The 13,672-nt window shown below is 43.9% G+C and overlaps 1 protein-coding gene across 1 annotated transcript in view; it reads left to right on the forward strand.

The window, feature by feature from the left end:
* Positions 1–1,698: 1,698 nt before the first annotated feature.
* Positions 1,699–13,672, forward strand: part of ST3GAL1 (ST3 beta-galactoside alpha-2,3-sialyltransferase 1) — a 108,009-nt gene continuing 96,035 nt past the window's right edge. Inside the window, exon 1 of the mRNA XM_069957069.1 lies at positions 1,699–1,899. The gene's annotated coding sequence lies outside the window, so the exon portion shown is untranslated. The remainder of the gene's footprint in view (positions 1,900–13,672) is intronic.

Raw genomic sequence — 13,672 nt, forward strand, 5'->3', positions numbered from 1 at the left:
TACATCACTATCAGGTATATACCTCTGCAGACTGTTACATCACTATCAGGTATATACCTCTGCAGTCTGCAGACTGTTACATCACTATCAGGTATATACCTCTGCAGACTGTTACATCACTATCAGGTATATACCTCTGCAGGCTGTTATATCACTATCAGGTATATACCTCTGCAGATTAATATATCACTATCAGGTATATATCTCTGCAGACCATTATATCACTATCAGGTATATACCTCTGCAGACCGTTATATCACTATCTGGTATATACCTCTGCAGACTGTCATATCACTATCAGGTATATACCTCTGCAGATTATTATATCACTATCAGGTATATACCTCTGCAGGCTGTTATATCACTATCAGGTATATACCTCTGCAGACCGTTACATCACTATCAGGTATATACCTCTGCAGGCTGTTATATCACTATCAGGTATATACCTCTGCAGGCTGTTATATCACTATCAGGTATATACCTCTGCAGACCGTTACATCACTATCAGGTATATACCTCTGCAGACCATTATATCACTATCAGGTATATACCTCTGCAAATTATTATATCACTATCAGGTATATACCTCTGCAGGCTGTTATATCACTATCTGGTATATACCTCTGCAGACCGTTACATCACTATCAGGTATATACCTCTGCAGACTGTTACATCACTATCAGGTATATACCTCTGCAGACTGTTACATCACTATCAGGTATATACCTCTGCAGACTGTTACATCACTATCAGGTATATACCTCTGCAGACTGTTACATCACTATCAGGTATATACCTCTGCAGACTGTTACATCACTATCAGGTATATACCTCTGCAGATTATTATATCACTATCAGGTATATACCTCTGCAGACCGTTACATCACTATCAGGTATATACCTCTGCAGATTATTATATCACTATCAGGTATATACCTCTGCAGACTGTTACATCACTATCAGGTATATACCTCTGCAGACTGTTACATCACTATCAGGTATATACCTCTGCAGACTGTTACATCACTATCAGGTATATACCTCTGCAGACTGTTACATCACTATCAGGTATATACCTCTGCAGACTGTTACATCACTATCAGGTATATACCTCTGCAGATTATTATATCACTATCAGGTATATACCTCTGCAGACCGTTACATCACTATCAGGTATATACCTCTGCAGATTATTATATCACTATCAGGTATATACCTCTGCAGACTGTTACATCACTATCAGGTATATACCTCTGCAGATTATTATATCACTATCTTGTATATACCTCTGCAGACCGTTACGTTCCTATTATGTTACATTGTATCTTTGTCCGTTCTGTCCGTTATTCTCGCTGTCCGTTGGTTCTCGCACATTGCCCCCCCCCCTCCTGATACTACAATGTGCCGTTCTGCATGAGGATGAGGCGGGTGGGCGCTGTGTCCCCGGGGGTCCCCACCCACATACATGATGCTACACACCCGCACAGTATGCCAGCAGCAGCAGCCACAGTGTCGCCTCCTCCGCCTCGGCCATTGCCGCACTCTGCCGCTGCCGCCGGACTGGCTCCCCCCTGCGGTATTTGCGCCGTGATTGCCCCGGTCTCCGGTGCTGGGGCGGGGCTTAGCCTCCTCTGTTTGGCTTTTTTCTCCAATCCACGTGGCTCCCTGAGTTCCTATATCAGAGTCACAGGAAGGCAGGAGAGAGAGACAGAGAGAGAGCTGGAGAGAGAGAGAGACAGAGAGAGCTGGAGGGAGAGAGAGACAGAGAGACAGAGAGAGACAGAGAGAGAGAGCTGGAGGGAGAGAGAGAGCTGGAGGGAGGGCAGAGGGGAGTTGCGCTCTGGAGAACTGACTGTATTCTGCCAGGAGAAGGAGGGGGCATCGCAGTGCACTGGGGTAAGTGGCTCCCATGGAGTGTTCTCCTATTGTGTGTGATGTGTCTGCTGATCGGCGGGGCTGGAGCTCAGACTGGGGAGACTGGGAGACCCTGCCAGGCAGACGTGTGTGGGCATGCAGGATGGGAGGCAGCAGGGGGGGAGGCAGCAGGGGGGCAATGCACGGGAGACTGGGGCAATGCACGGGAGACTGGGGCAATGCACGGGAGACTGGGGGCAATGCACGGGAGACTGGGGGCAATGCACGGGAGACTGGGGGCAATGCACGGGAGACTGGGGGCAATGCACGGGAGACTGGGGGCAATGCACGGGAGACTGGGGCTGTAGCATGCACATTGAGGAGAGTAGTTGGTGCATTAGGATATAGCTGGGTATATAGATGGATATGGAGGATAGGAGATGGGAAAGCCTACATGGGGTATATAGCATTTGTGCAGATTGGATATAGAGGATAATAGTTTCTTTAGTATGGATATTTAACATAGTCCATTGTGCAAACTATATATAGAGGAACAGTGAAGAGTGTAGGGACATAGAGGGACAGTGAAGAATGTAGGGACATAGAGGGACAGAGGAACCTGTAAGGATAGGAGATTAGGCAGCCTGGGTATACAGGGATAGCTGCCCTTACAGAAGAGGGTATGTTGTGCAGCTTGGATTATACTGTAGATAGTAGTTGATACAGTATAGTATGGATGTTGGGCATAGTAGTTGTAATGTAGTGGGATTGTAGCCTGGATAGAGGAGAGTAGTGTGTATAGTGAAGTGTAATTAGTGTTGTATCTATATTGAGAGTAGTGGTTCTAGTGTTCTTATTGCTGAGATGACTTTGTATAGTACATGATTATTGCGGATATAGATGGTAGTGATAGAGGAAGAGTTTGGGAGGAAGAAGAGGAGTTTAGGCAGCTTAGGTCCAGAGAATATTGTGGATCCTGCTATGTGGGTGATGAGGGTAGTAGTTATTAATAATGTCTGGTAAGAGAAGGATATAAGTTTGGGAAGCCTGGATATATAAAGAGATTTGTGCATAGGAGAGAGTGTAATGGGCAGCTTATATACAGGAGAGAGTAGTCGGTGTACTGTGGATATTGAGGATAGTAGTATGTGCAGTGTAGATACTGAGGATAGTAGTTGGTGCAGTGTAGATACTGAGGATAGTAGTTGGTGCATTGTAGCTATCAAGGACAATAGTTGGTGGTGTGGATATTGAGCAGAGTAGTTGGTGTTCTGTGGATACTGAGGATAGTAGTTTGTGTAGTATAGATATTGAGCATAGTAGTATGTGCAGTATAGATAGAGGCTAGTAGTTTGTGTAGTATAGATTTCGAGGATAGTAGTATGTGCAGTGTAGATACTGAGGATAGTAGTATGTGCAGTGTAGATACTGAGGATAGTAGTATGTGCAGTGTAGATAGAGGTTAGTAGTTTGTGTAGTACTGATATTGAGAAGTAGCAGCTTGTATGGAGGAGAGCATCTGGTGCTGCTTGGCTTTACAAGATAGTATTTTGTGTATTCTGCTGTGTATAGTAGTTTGTGCCATCTGGATATATAGGATGTGGTAACTTCTGCAGTTTGGATTGTGTGGATTATTAGTTTGTGCACTGTGTATTGAGGATAGTAGTGTAGTGTGCACTGTATATTGAGGATAGTAGTGTAGTGTGCACTGTATATTGAGGATAGTAGTGTAGTGTGCACTGTATATTGAGGATAGTAGTGTAGTGTGCACTGTGTATTGAGGATAGTAGTGTAGTGGGCACTGTATATTGAGGATAGTAGTGTAGTGTGCACTGTATATTGAGGTTAGTAGTGTAGTGGGCACTGTATATTGAGGTTAGTAGTGTAGTGGGCACTGTATATTGAGGATAGTAGTGTAGTGTGCACTGTATATTGAGGATAGTAGTGTAGTGTGCACTGTATATTGAGGATAGTAGTTTGTGCACTGTATATTGAGGATAGTAGTGTAGTGTGCACTGTGTATTGAGGATAGTAGTGTAGTGTGCACTGTATATTGAGGATAGTAGTGTAGTGTGCACTGTATATTGAGGATAGTAGTGTAGTGTGCACTGTATATTGAGGATAGTAGTGTAGTGAGCACTGTGTATGGAGGATAGTAGTGTAGTGTGCACTGTATATTGAGAATAGTAGTGTAGTGTGCACTGTATATTGAGGATAGTAGTGTAGTGTGCACTGTATATTGAGGATAGTAGTTTGTGCACTGTATATTGAGGATAGTAGTGTAGTGTGCACTGTATATTGAGGATAGTAGTGTAGTGTGCACTGTGTATTGAGGATAGTAGTGTAGTGTGCACTGTATATTGAGGATAGTAGTGTAGTGTGCACTGTATATTGAGGATAGTAGTGTAGTGTGCACTGTATATTGAGGGTAGTAGTGTAGTGTGCACTGTATATTGAGGATAGTAGTGTAGTGTGCACTGTATATTGAGGATAGTAGTGTAGTGTGCACTGTATATTGAGGATAGTAGTGTAGTGTGCACTGTATATTGAGGATAGTAGTGTAGTGTGCACTGTATATTGAGGGTAGTAGTGTAGTGTGCACTGTATATTGAGGATAGTAGTGTAGTGTGCACTGTATATTGAGGATAGTAGTGTAGTGTGCACTGTATATTGAGGATAGTAGTGTAGTGTGCACTGTATATTGAGGATAGTAGTTTGTGCACTGTATATTGAGGATAGTAGTGTAGTGGGCACTGTATATTGAGGATAGTAGTGTAGTGGGCACTGTATATTGAGGATAGTAGTGTAGTGGGCACTGTATATTGAGGTTAGTAGTGTAGTGGGCACTGTATATTGAGGATAGTAGTGTAGTGTGCACTGTATATTGAGGATAGTAGTTTGTGCACTGTATATTGAGGATAGTAGTGTAGTGGGCACTGTATATTGAGGATAGTAGTGTAGTGTGCACTGTATATTGAGGATAGTAGTGTAGTGGGCACTGTATATTGAGGATAGTAGTTTGTGCACTGTATATTGAGGATAGTAGTTTGTGTACTGTAAGGATAGTAGTTGGTGTAGTGTGCACTGTATACTGGTTATGGGCTTTGTGTTTGTAGGTTGAGTGGCATAAATACTGCGGATGTTAGAGGTCCAGCCTATGGTGGATGATGCCCAGTTGGGCAGCTCTTGACATGAAGTCTATGGCTTAAGTTTTTGTGTAGATATTGCAGCCTATATACAGTATTTAGGTATATTGAATGTACTGGAAAGTATTTTGTGTATTATATATACTGAGCATAGCAGTTTGTGCCATCTCTCTATATAAAGGATGCTATAGATCCTGCATCCTGGCTACTGAGGATAGCAGACTACAGTCCGGATATAGTGGGATAGTAGCTGGGTATCTGCTGCCACTTGTCTCCCATGTCTGCAGTCCGGATATAGTGGGATAGTAGCTGGGTATCTGCTGCCACTTGTCTCCCATCTCTGCAGTCTGGATATAGTGGGATAGTAGCTGGGTATCTGCTGCCACTTGTCTCCCATCTCTGCAGTCTGGTTATAGTGGGATAGTAGCTGGGTATCTGCTGCCACTTGTCTCCCATGTCTGCAGTCTGGATATAGTGGGATAGTAGCTGGGTATCTGCTGCCACTTGTCTCCCATCTCTGCAGTCCGGATATAGTGGGATAGTAGCTGGGTATCTGCTGCCACTTGTCTCCCATGTCTGCAGTCTGGATATAGTGGGATAGTAGCTGGGTATCTGCTGCCACTTGTCTCCCATCTCTGCAGTCTGGATATAGTGGGATAGTAGCTGGGTATCTGCTGCCACTTGTCTCCCATGTCTGCAGTCTGGATATAGTGGGATAGTAGCTGGGTATCTGCTGCCACTTGTCTGCCATCTCTGCAGTCTGGATATAGTGGGATAGTAGCTGGGTATCTGCTGCCACTTGTCTCCCATCTCTGCAGTCTGGTTATAGTGGGATAGTAGCTGGGTATCTGCTGCCACTTGTCTCCCATCTATGCAGTCTGGATATAGTGGGATAGTAGCTGGGTATCTGCTGCCACTTGTCTCCCATCTATGCAGTCTGGATATAGTGGGATAGTAGCTGGGTATCTGCTGCCACTTGTCTCCCATCTATGCAGTCTGGTTAGCGAGTTTGGTCATTGTCCCTATAGAGGAAGACAATGACCGGGATGGAGACATTCCATATGTACTTATCTGCGCCGTACTTGTTACAGCCTGGATGTATAGGAGTTGATGCCACCTGAAGGAGCAGTCTGCGGGCAGCCGCTTCCAGTGCATTCAGACTGCACAGACGTTGCCTGGTATCAGCTGCACTTTCTAGGAATTTCACATTGCCAGGGATTGCTGGGATTTCTGCTACCAGATGATCCAGTCTCCATAGATATATTACATTATAATATTCTGTGCACGACCTGACGCTGCCCGTTACCTTGTGGGCTCTGCCCTGGCTGAGTGGCATTGTGCTGATTTATTAGGATCCGGGGTTCCAGGTTAGCGGACATGCTGTCTATGTGGATAGTAACAATAGCCATGCATTGTGTTATAGTGTGCTGCAGCCTTCCTCCCCATACACTGATCTCATTGTCCTTTATGTTTGCACTTTGATCTTTGTTCTTTTGGGTCTCTTGTGTTTCCTAAGTCAGGTATAACCAACCCTGCGGGCACCTTGGCCAGGGGTCCGCTCTGTGGGTGGAAGACGCCCGGTTGCTTGAGCAGCTCTATGCGTCTGGGGGATTGTGCAGGGTTGGAGAACATGTAATGGGATCTATTCCTCATTCCAGCTAAGGATTTCCTTGGCTGAACGCACAGCAGAATGAGGCAGCGTGGGCTCTCAGGGAAAGGATCAGTTTGCAAACTTATGGGAGCTATTAACCATGAAGCGGTGTGTATATGTGTGTGAGTACACGTACGACAGCTGCGAGGAGCGAGCGCTGCCTGAGCGCTACGGTTCACTCTGCTCCACTCCAGGGCAGGGGAACGTATACATGGGAAGATGATTCGCAAATGGATGGCAAGCGTTAAAGCGAGTACAGTAACCTTCAAACGATATGTCATCTATAATCATATGTTTTTTGTAATTGTGATGGCTTTTCCCCCATGTAAAAAACCCTTAAAGCGGTATTCCAGGGAAATTCCCATAGAAAACCTCTCCTGCTCTGGACAGTTCCTGACATGGACAGAGGTGGCAGCAGAGAGCACTGTGTCACACTGGAAAGAATACACCACTTAATGCAGGGCATACAGCAGCTCATAAGTACTAGAGGACTTTTTTCACAGGAGTACCCCTTTAAAGCTGTTAGTGCACGATGGGAGTTGTGGTTTTGCAACACCTGGAGAGCCACAGGTTGGGGGACACTGCTGACACTGGAGGTCCCAAAGCAATGACACAATGATGCACCAGGAGAGTCCACCATCTCGTACTCCTGTGGAAAAAAAATCTTTCAAATCAATTGGTGTCAGACTTTGTTCCTAGACCCTGTAGTAGTCAGCAAGATCTGGGATGCTACAAAGCATCAGCGTATGGTGGGAATCCCTATTATTGGTTTAACTTGGGACCCCCGATGGCCTGGGAAACCTTACTCATTGTCAGGGACCCTCACAAAGTGTCATTAGGATGTTATTTAATGACCCCCTATAAAGTTTCAGCGAGTCTTTGTCCTACCATCCCTAAGTCTCTGTTCACATGTCGGATTAAAATCTGACGTGTATTTCACATGAAAAACCCCAGGCAGAGGCTCAGATTTCTACCGAGAATCATTGAGAGCCATTGTTATCAATAGGGATAATCCGTCAGAAATAAGTGACACGACGATTATTGCCATGGCGGACGATGTTTCTTCATGGTGGGGGGAAAAATCTGAACATCTTCCATGCAGGTAAATGGGGTTAGAAAAACACTAAAGCAAAGGATGTGGGTGTGCAAAGTATGTACAAAATCTGGGACCCCCAGCTTGGGACCCCAAAGAGAGTAACGTGCCATTGTCCTGGGATCAGGACCAAAGGCACAGTGAGACTATTTAGGGTCCCCAGCCACAATGACATGGGGGATCCCAGGACAATAAGACACTCACATATGGGGTACAGGACAATAATACGCTGATATTTGAGTGCAGGACAATGGCAGACTGACACGTTTCAGAGTTACAAGTCACCATGATATGAGGGGGACATCTGGACCCTAGCACAGTACTCTCTTTGGGGTCTCAAGTTACAGTATACCATTGTCCTGGGATCCCGCCACATAAGTTGGACCCCAAGGACTGGGACTCCAAAAAGCATCAGTGTGTTATTGGCCTGAGATCCCCCTATGTCTTTGTAACATGGGACCCCAAAAAAGCATCAGTGTGGCATCGGCCTGGGATCCCCCCACATGTCATTGTAACATGGGACCCCAAAGTGCGTCAGTGTGATATCAGCCTGGGATCCCCCCACATGTCATTGTAACATGGGACCCCAAAGTGCGTCAGTGTGATATCAGCCTGGGATCCCCCCACATGTCATTGTAACATGGGACCCCAAAGAGCGGCAGAGTGTCATTGGCCTGAGATCCCCTTATGTCTTTGTTACTTGGACCCCAAGAGTGCCTGTTTGCCATTGAAAAAAATAAAGAAAAAACATCATTGGACGTCATATAAGAACTGAAGGGATGTGTAGTAGTGAGTGGACGCGCACTCACCTGATCGTGTTGTCCAAGTCAAAAACCATTAAAATGCATGAAACAACCATATACATCAGAGGTTGTAGCTCCAGAGCCAAATACACCGTATACCTCCAGGTAGTACAGACTGGTAAAGGCTCCACCCCTCAAAAACCAGATGGTTCTCTGCGCCGCCGTGTAGGTAGTGATAAGTTCAGCTTTAAACACCTGACACAGGTATACTTGAGTGCTTGACATTAATAAGTTTAGGGCAGCTGCAGTCTACGTAAGATCAGAAAGGACATATGAGACAACTGTGTTCAAGCTGAGAAGCTTCTCCTTAATTAAGTGTCTTGTTATAAGCAAAGATAAGGAAAAAGAAACAATAACAAAATACACACCTCTACCAACAGTTACATAGCCTGTCTCTAGCACTTTACCTTATGTCGCATATACTGGATGAGAAACTGATGTTCTTGGCATTACGTCCAGACTTGTTCGAGGCCACCTAGAGGGACACTACGGGGGCCACCTCGCTGCTTTACTATTGTGCAGACTATCATCACTACAGAGCATTGCATCTACTTGCTGAATATATGTTTTTTCTTCAACCCCACATTAGACTGGTTTAACAATGGTCCAATAACAACGCGTTTCAAAGAGAAGACCTTTCTGTCATATTACTAAGACATCTGTGACCTGAGGAAGAGGTGTTTACCTCGAAACCCGTTGTTATTGGACCATTATTAAACCAGTCTACATATACAGCGGCCTGTGCAGAGAGTCATCTGTTTTTTGATGTTTGGATCTTGTTTGCCATTGTCCTAGGAGCCCCCCCATGTCATTGTTACTAGGAATCCCAAAGATTGTTAGTATACCATTATCCTAGGAACCCCCCCACATGACCTAAGACCCTGAAGAGTGTCAGTATACCACCGCCTGCATCCCTCCAATGCCTTCGTGACCCTAAATAGCCATTGTCCTTGGGTCCGCCCCATGTCATTGTATCTCGGGACCCCAGACATGGTTGCCGTGAACCCCACCCAGATTATTACTCTAGACCTCAGTCGGGGGTCCCCTTTAGTCTGGAATCCCCTGCATGTAACTGTGACTGGAACCCATTGACATCTCCCACATGTCACAAGGGAGACCCTAAACTTTGTGTCACCATCCTGGGAACCCCCAAATATCAATGTATCAATACGACATTGTGTAAAGACCCCTAGAAAGCCTCTGCGGCGGCGACGGCCACCATCTTTATAGTTTGTGTCATAGTCTCCTATGTCATTGTCCTGTGACCCCCTTTGCCCAGGCGTGAGCAGCGGCCCACTAATCCTCCTCCTATGGCGGTCTATACATCATACGGTGCATTCAGCTTCCTGTGTAGTCGGTGACCTCTGGGATAAACTCCTTGTAGTAACAAGCTTATCACCGGCTGGCAGTCTTCATAGAAAACAGCATAAGCGTAATCTCCATGTTTATCTGTGGCAGAGACTCGGAAACTTCTGCCTCCCCCTCCAAACAATATTCACCCCGTCAGGTCTGTGCATTATCCTATTCCAGCACATCTGCCATTGCCTGCAGTCTGTGAGCTCAGTGCAAGGAAAAAGTTATAGACAAGGGTTAGGGAACCTTGGCTCTCCAGCTGGTGCAAAACTACAACTCCCATCATGCCTGGACAGCCAAAGCTTTAGCTTTGGCTGTCCAGGCATGATGGGAGTTGTAGTTTTGCAACAGCTGGAGAGCCAAGATTCCCTACGTGCTATAGAAGGATCTAGAAGGGTCGGGAGGGAGGGGATGACATCATCTGTGGAGGTGTAATAAGTCTGCCAGGAAGTGTCAGCGTTAGGTGGGACTCCCTCCATACAGGCACAGGATGTAGATTATAGCTCACACTTCCTGGGGTGGGGGTCTGGCTGGATGTCAGTATAACACCTCAGGGGGGCCGTCACTATGGAATTTGTGTGGGGGCTGGTCCGGTGGTCTCTCTTAACTGCGAATTGGTTGGTGACATTTGAACACTTTAAATAGTCTGATTCATGCAGTTCTCGTAGTCTCGGTCCCAGACGGATGGAGTTTTGGCTAGCACGCGATTCTGTTCAATAGGAAACTCATATACAGTATGTCGCTCGAGCCGTAGGGGGTCATTCATCAAAAATGTAAAAAAAAAAAAAAATTCTAGAAAAAAAAACTTTCTGGAATTCCACCACAAACTTTTAGTAACTTTTTTGTTTCATTTAGTTTTTTTTTTTCTGCTTTAGAGCCATCGGAGAAAAGGGGAATGCTTCGATGTGAAAACTGAATAATAATAATAATAATAATAATAATTATTGACGAGTGAAATTCGAACACTTTAAATAGTCTATGATTCATGCAGTTCTCGTAGTCTCCGTCCCAGACGGATGGAGTTTTGGCTAGAACGTGATTCTGTTCAATAGAAAAACTCATATACAGTATGTCACTCGAGCAAAAATGGAAAAAAAAAATCTTTCTGGAAAAAAAAAAAAAGTTTCTGGAATTCTAGCACAAACTTTTTGTAACTTCTTTTTTTCCCCCACTTCTTTTTTTTTCTACTTAAAAGCCATTGGAGAAGAGCGGAATTCTTTGATGTGAAAAATGAATAATAATAATAATTATTATATATATTTATGGTTTTTTTTACGTAACAATTTAGCAGTAAAGTTCCTCCGTATACATATGGTTCATATGGTTTTTCTTTATTCGCCTTAGACCAACACACGTATAACCTAAGGAGGTTAACACAGGTTTATTTTTACACTTCACAAATTCCAGGCCGACCGCGGGTCCAGGAATAGATCCTATGTGTATAGTATGAGCGCTGAAATGTAAAAATGCCCCCATTATAGCGGTGTGCCTTAGGTTCTATGTGTCTGTGACTTCTGGGTACTGGGTTGTGAGCCACATAAGGGACTGGTAGGCGTAAGAATGAGCAGGAAGCTTATAGCAATGGGGCAAATCTGTGCCCCCCCCCCCCCACTGGGCACTGACCTGACTGATTGGTGATCAGTAATTGACAAGTACTGTGTATAAACAGGGTTCACACTAATATAGAAGCATGTTTTGCCTCCTTGTTATGGCTGCAAGTCCTGGCTGGACTCTGAACTGTGTGAAACCAACATACATGGCAAGGACAATTCAATGGGCCCTCCAGATGATGCGCTCTCCAGTTATTAAATTTATAAAAAAAAAATAGAAAAAGTCACCAATAGGTGGCGCTGTAGTAGTAAGGGTATTTTATTGGCATAAATTGAGGCTTTCACAGATGCGCTCACCTGATCTCACCCCATGTGACTTCAAGGACCAGGTCCACCCTGACATCCCTGCATCAGTGTCAGATTTGAAGGACGGCATATGTAAAGCTGACTTGTTCATAAATGGTAAGTGCATCATCTGAAGTGCCCATGGTCTGATTTTCATCTCATTTGGAGCAGCAGTACATCCTACAAAGCTGGGGAAGTTTATGTGTGTCAAGTCAGTTATATATATAGTGTCAGTTATATAGATTTGTAAATTACTTCTATTTAAAAATTTCCAGTCCAGTACTTATCAGCTGCTGTATGTCCTGCATGAAGTGGTGTATTCTCTCCAGTCTGACACAGTGCTCCCTGCTGCCACCTCTGTCCATGTCAGGAACTTTCCAGAGCAGGAGAGGTTTTCTATGGGGATTTGTTACTGCTCTGGAAGGTTCCTGACATGGACAGAGGTGGCAGCAGAGAGCACTGTGTCAGACTGGAGGGAATACACCACTTCCTGCAGGACATACAGCAGCTGATAAGTACTGGAAGACAGGAGATTTTTAAATGGAAATAACTTATAAATCTACATAACTTTCTGCCCCAAGTTGATTGTAACTACTACTAACTTACAAAGACGAGAAAGAAGGAAATTTGGCCGGAGTACCCCTTTAGTTTTTCTAACACATTATATGTATACCAGTCCTGTTAGACAATGGGGAAAATTTACTCAGCTGTCAATTTTGACTTTCTTTTTAAGTGTGACCAAATAGTGAATTTAATTTAAATTTTGCCCTACTGTTAACACCAAGCTTTCCCCCATGTCATAGAGCTATCAGTTCTGGGAAACAGCTGGGAATGCATAGAAAAAGAGAACTGAAGCAAATTTGCAATAAGAATGCTTTAAAAACTTCCTATTACATTATTTCTACAGATGCTGTGCAGGCTATGTGTCTCCATGGTAACAGACTACAAACAAACCCTTTGTAGTCAGATGCTGCAGTCATACTTTAATTTATTTGTCTATTTCTTCTAGATGACCTAAGAAATATAAGGAAGAAAATATGAGACTGCAGAATCTGAGGAGACAGGTTATAGGATCTGCAGAAGTAAAGGAATACATGATAATATTAATATTTAAATGTGTAGCGACAACAGATTCCACAGCGCTTATTACATGAGAGAAATATTATACTGCCATATCCCCTCAGTGTATTGATAATGTGGTTTATTTGTTTTACCCCGGAGGGATTGTGGTTTAGGGTCATTTATTTAGGACGTCTATAAAAAGATGAAAAACAAACACTGAACAGCGAGGAAGTGAATCTACCAGGTGTTCTATACAAGAGTCCGACCAGATGTGTAATGATGGCCGCAAATGCCTGGTGTACTGGAGGGCGGCGTATACCTGAATATAAGATCAAACTAGGAACTGATTGAGGAACTGAAGATATCTGTAACACCCTGCCTGTCACAACATGTGCAACTGATAAACAGATGCTGGGGGCTCCCTGATCCCACTGACAGAGGAATTCCAGCTACACAGTAAATATTCCCATGTCCCCTACAGTATATACAAGAATATAACTACTATATTACTGCTCCTATATACAGGAATATAACTACTATAATACTGCTTCTATATACAGGAATATAACTACTATAATACTGCTCCTATATACAGGAATATAACTACTATAATACTGCTCCTATATACAGGAATATAACTACTATAACACTGCTCCTATATACAGGAATATAACTACTATAATACTGCCCCTATATACAAGAATATAACTACTATAATACTGCTCCTATATACAAGAATATAACTGCTATAATACTGCTCCTATATACAGGAATATAACTACTATAATACTGCTCCTATATACAAGAATATA

The sequence above is a fragment of the Dendropsophus ebraccatus genome, chromosome 2 (genome assembly GCF_027789765.1).
Source record: "Dendropsophus ebraccatus isolate aDenEbr1 chromosome 2, aDenEbr1.pat, whole genome shotgun sequence".
Lineage (NCBI taxonomy): Eukaryota > Metazoa > Chordata > Amphibia > Anura > Hylidae > Dendropsophus > Dendropsophus ebraccatus.